Source organism: Mandrillus leucophaeus, unplaced genomic scaffold (genome assembly GCF_000951045.1).
Source record: "Mandrillus leucophaeus isolate KB7577 unplaced genomic scaffold, Mleu.le_1.0 Scaffold1374, whole genome shotgun sequence".
Classification (NCBI taxonomy): Eukaryota; Metazoa; Chordata; class Mammalia; order Primates; family Cercopithecidae; genus Mandrillus; species Mandrillus leucophaeus.
Window position 1 is genome coordinate 437,984 of NW_012101337.1, and position 5,878 is coordinate 443,861.

Consider the following 5,878-nt stretch of genomic DNA (forward strand, 5'->3'; position numbering starts at 1 on the left):
TGCAAGAGCGGGACGAGAGCTTTCTATTCAGGCACTAGTTCTTGTTAAGCTTCTTTCTTTCCCGAAAATATCCTCCACAACACGGTCATTTAAGGCATATGGGCCTGCCCTTAATTGGGCATTTAGAAGAGCTACACTTCAGGCAATCGTAATAGTGCCCAATTTTGAGCTCTCAGCAGCACAGTTTATCAGGAGACAGCTGAGAGAAAAACAATCTTCAAGCAGGATTGCCTGGGGCCGTAGTATCCATTCATACCCCCAGATCTGTATGGGGTGGGGCTCATGGCTGCAGACATCCAGCTCCATTCTAACCTCTGCAGAATTGCTTGTGCTGGATTGCATATAATGCTGTCAGTGTATGTGGAGGGTCACTATAAGAAACAGCCCTTGGATGCCCCTTTTGTATCTATTGTAAGAATACTGTTGAAATATCTGTTATATCACCTAGTTGCTCTATTTATAAGGACTCTTGGACATTGCAATGAGGACCAGGAATAACTGTAACTCTCCTGAGCAGTCATTTTATCTAATGGATATTGTGAGCTGTGAAGCTGACAAGGTTCCTAATTTCGTGTTATTAGGAAATTTAGAGCCCAAATGCTATCCTAGCGTATTTTAGCATCTCTCAAAAGCCACCTGAAATCCTTTCTGAAACAAAGTGAGAGGTGTGGGTGAGTCAGTAAACTTCTAGGTAATTAGTGTGTTTTAGTTCAATGGTCTCTGTTTCTTTCCCTGCCAAAGTCCCCTTTAATAGCTGAGGAAAGACAAGTAAATCTGTTTTCTAATTTGGAGAAAACAAAGTTGCTTTCCTTTCTACCTCCTAACAAGTCACTGTGGAATTTAGGGGGCTCTCAATATGCTACTATCAGAACCTTTTTCTTAGGAAACAGGTTATTTTGTTCTAGGGGACAACAAAGATCAGATCAATAAGGCGTGGCTGTTACTAAATCAATTCATTGATTTTCTTCAATTCAGATTTCCAGCTGCATACGCCATTCACAAATCTGTGGTTATAAACATTTAATCCTTTGTTGGTGGTAGAGACTTACAAAATAGGTGAGAAGAACCATGTTTAGACTAGCAACCCAAGTTTCCTGACAATGGATTCCTCTTAGCTAACTCTTGGACCCCAGTGAACTCAGTGCTCGGAGCCTGCTTGTTGTCTGAGACGGGCCAGCAAAGTCAGTGAGACTAAACTGCCTTCACAGGGATAGAAACAACCTTCCAAGTTACCTTTCAGAGATGCCTCAGGAGAACAGGATGCACCAATGGAGACAGAAGCTGAGAAGAATATACATTTCAGGAGCCCTAAACCAACAGTGGGTGTGCACCTGTAGCCCCGAAAGCCCCGGGATCTCCACTCCAACACCCTTATGAAAATAATATGAATCATCCAGCTAGTTCCATGAATGTAATAGTGGCTTCAGCTGAATGACAGCTGTGCTGAATTCAGAGTGGGTTTCTTCCAAGTGTGGAATTTCTCGAGGGCAAGGTAGCTGGATTGGAAAGGATCCTATTTTTTATCTTCCATGGCCTTGCTCCAACAATTGTATTCCTGTTCCAAATTCAGCCATTTTTAAAACCTCACTATCATCCAATTTTATTAAAATAAGGACTTATTTTTAAAAATAATTATTTTACTTATTTTATTAAAATAAGTAGGCTCATATTCATCAGCTCAATGGAACCTAGTGCCTCTCAAAAATCCAAAGTCCAGGCTGGGTACCGTGGCTTGCTCCTGTAATCCCAGCATTTTGGGAGGCCGAGGCAGACGGATCACGAGGTCAGGAGTTTGAGACCAGCCTGACCAACATGGCGAAACCCCGTCTCTACTAAAAATACAAAAATTAGCCAGGCATGGTGGCATGTGCCTGTAATCCTAGCTACTCAGGAGGCTGTGGCAGGAGAATCGCTTGAACCCAGGAGGCGGAGGTTGCAGTGAGCCAAGATTGCACCACTGCACTCCAGCCTGGGTGACAGACAAAGACTCCATTTCAAAAAAAAAAAAAAAATCCAAAGTTCTAAAATTACATCTACATAGCTTGCTTGCTGTTTGGACACACATAACTGTCCAAGTCAGATTCATTAGCTTCGTCACAAGAGCTTTGCTTATTTCTCTTATCCCCATCCAAAAGCCTGAGTGAGCAGCGTCAATCTATTCCAAATGTGGAGCACTGGGTGTGTTTTACGGTCAGGGGTTGGGCAACAAATGAGACAGCCTGTCAGTGCAATTCAGATTGGGTGTTGTGGACCCTCTGGAGCTGTGTGTTTTCAAATTTGTTTCTTTTTTTCTTAGTTAACAAAATGCAGAGCTTTCAGGCTGATTATTTTGGAGTCTATTTGAATCCTTTGTGGAACTGGGAAGTAAATTGTCAGCTTATACACAAGGTGGCACCCTGTGATTCCAACCAGGTCTGAGAGGAGTGATGCTGCTAAGAAACTGAGCGACAGTCACAAATTTTTATTTACCATCTCCTATTCCCACTGTGGCAAATGCAGAGATAGAAGTAGATGTTTGGCAGGTCACCTCTCAGTGTAGTCTCTGTCCCTACATCTCAAAGACGCAGAGCTGCCTCGGAAAAGGGCACTGGAACCACGGAACTGATTCCAGTCGATTGTAATGCATACCCCACATTCAGATTACATATGGAAAACAACGAAGCTTTATTAGTGCTAGGCTCATTCCTGGGAACACAACGGGGAGGGGTGGAGATGCAGTTCACATACTAACTCAATTAACTTTCAATTGGTTTTGCTGAAACCAGGAGCCAATTATAAAGAACGTGACATTTACAAAAACTCTGAAACAGTTGAATAGCAACTTGTTTACTAGTTTTAAGATTCCTTTCAAAAAGTAATTTGTCCATTATTTGGAAGTTGCCTGCCTTGATTATAGTACTGGGAGATGGACACTGGAATGTCATCCTAACAGTTACTTGACATTTATTCTAATTTAGACAGTGATTTTATTTTGATATGGCTTTAAAACTGGTTTTAATTCTTGGGTGCTTACATATTATGCTTGCTGGGCTAAATGCATGTCATTTGGAATTGGTGTAGAGCATATCTGAAGTGGACTGATTTTAGAATGACTGTACTCAGCGCATTGTATGTGGAAATTAAAATAGGCTATTATAAGGCTACACACCCATTTGAAGCAGGTCTTGATAAAAATATTTCATAAGAGAATTTTTTATTTTATAAGAAGTTTTTTTGTTTTTAGCACTAACAATTATATGAGTATTCAACAAATCAGTCAGAAATAAACTTTATGAAAAGTAATATTTGCATAGAAATAAAAGTCATTTTCCAAATGTGAACAGAGGCATTCTGGCTTGGGCACTGAATTGGAAGCCAAGAAAACACAGGCTGTGTCTCCGTTGAAATGCATATTGTGTTATTTGCCTCAAACGGTTTTATTCCCAGCTCTATAATCATTGCCCACAGGGCAAGAAGAAAATGGAGATTTGGGGAAGAAATCGTTTACGTGGTCAAAGTAAAACAACAATAAAGAAACAACTACTACAGCAAAAAATCCCTTCCTGTGAATTCCAGGTTTCAAAAAGCTGTTTTTGAATTACATTAATGGGTTCTAAAATTTCTATGCCCAAACGTAGGAAGCTGGACAACAGGGTAGGCCACAGTAAGAACAAATATTGGCAGCAATAGCTAGGTCAGGTGACAGGCCAGTAAGATATGTGAACTATAAGCTAGAGTGGCATGGGGTCAGTATCAGTGAATTTCTTCATGGAATATCAGTCAACAAATATACTTTAGATGCCTGCCATATGTGAGGCATGGAACTGGGGATACAGTGATTGACAGACAGACGTTGTTCCTGCCCTCCTTGGTCTACTGCAACTTTAGACTCTGGCTTATGTGCTCTCTTGGCCGTTGGCTGGAAGGTCTTAGTAATCAACTTTGAATTAGCAGCTCTAGAATGCTGACTGGTCAATAAACTGAGGAGCCTGGATAGCAGGGTAGCACCACTGAGAAAACAAGAGTTTTGGAGTCAGGTCAGACCTGAATGTGAGCCCAGTTCTGCAAATTGTTGGAACTGAAATTTGGCAAATTATCTGATGCTCAGTTTTCTTACTGGTAAAATTATATTTTTTTCATAGAGTTATAATAAGAATTAAGTGGAATTCAACTAGTTGAGATAATATATATAACATGTTGCTACAATGGTTGGTATATTACACATAGTCAATATTTCCTTTTCTGAGAGAAACAGTAAAACTAAACACAGGGACTAGAAGAAAGCTATCCTTTCTGAACCTGAGGAGGGCTGGGCATCCAGATGAAAGCTCTGGATGACTCATTTCTTCAACTATTGCTTTTTTCTTCCCTTTCAGGCTTGAACCCAGTGCTGACCCCCTCCCAAGAACTTCTTGTTCTTGCTTCCAGAGGATTGGAACTGTTTCAGAGGTAGCACTTAGAGAGCAGGACATGCCCATAAGCTTGAGGAAGGTACTGCTTACAAGAAATGAGTCACAGCATCTCCATTGTTTCCAACAACAAAGTGGATGAAAAACACTGAAGCCCCACTAAACAATACTCGGAGTTTTGCTGGGACAGACTGGTTAGACTATTTGGACACTACCATGAATACTATATCCACCATTCTGTCTTCAAAGGAGGAGACTGTAGAGAGAAAAGGGAAAGAGGAAGAGGAGGAAGTTAAGGGGAAGAAGGACGTAATAGAGGAAGAGATATAGTTTTAACGTCACATAGAAATAACAGTGGGAATCAATTTTTTCACTGTTGGTCTTTAGGAAATCATCTGCCTTTCTCTGAGTTAGGCAGAGTATTGATCGATTATTAGAAAATGGTAAAATGTGTTAAAAACTCTCTTTGCACGGTTTTGTGAGAAATGTGTAATGCTTAAAGACTAACCAAGAGCATCTTGGCTAAACCAGGTGGATGTCAACAATAGCTAGTACTTATTTGAGTCACCTTGATTTTCCCTCCTCTTGAGAACTTTCTCTAACCTGTTTAGGCTGTAGTCATGCCTCCTTTCTCTGAACTCTCACAATTATTGCCTAGATCTCGTTTGGTAATTAATCATGTCCTACTTACTGCCTGTGTCATCTCTTGTATTGTTTTCTTAAAATATTTACACTTTTTTTTCGGTTGTCATTTATCTTTCCAGCTGTCATTTTCTTTAACTATTTACATCTCTTACTGTTACTCATCTTTCCAGCAGTCCTGGCATTCCATTACGGTGAAAGCTCTCTGAGGCAGGAATCTTTTCTCAGACATCTTCGAGTCTTCCACAGCACCCCACATTTGACACACATCTGCTACTTCGCAAATGTGTGCTGCCTTGGTTAAATTTTTAGAAGCTGAACTTTTAGTAAAGCTACTATTTTTGAACTCAGAGAAATACCTACCATCCACGAAATACCTACCATCCACTAAACAGCTGTACCGAAGTTTCGGTGACAGGGAACCTAAGTTCACTTGTTGCATCTGGCAGCCTCAAACCATGAACCCTCACTGCTGCCCTGAGCGTCCTCCTCGCGAAGCCGAGGACTAGCGCGCTGCTGCACCTTGGAGAGCTCTTTCGGACAGGTACGGAGGGGAGGGCGGCGGAGAGGGCTGGCACCAGCAGCGCGGCGCCCCTCGGAGCAGAGTGATGGGAGAGACCTGTCGCACCTCTCCGGGATGAGCGCCTCGGAGGATGCGAATTAGCCTGCGCTCAGGGCGCCTTGGGGGATAAGCGCTGTCCGAGTACAGGCTTGGGTGATGGCTAGTGGGGTCCGGGTCGACATCTTCCCTTCCCGCTCCCGGACTTCTGCACACACGCGCTGCTCGGCGCGGCCGTCTTTGCCCGGCGCCTTCCTGCGGGACACCCAGCGAGAGGGATGACCGGGCG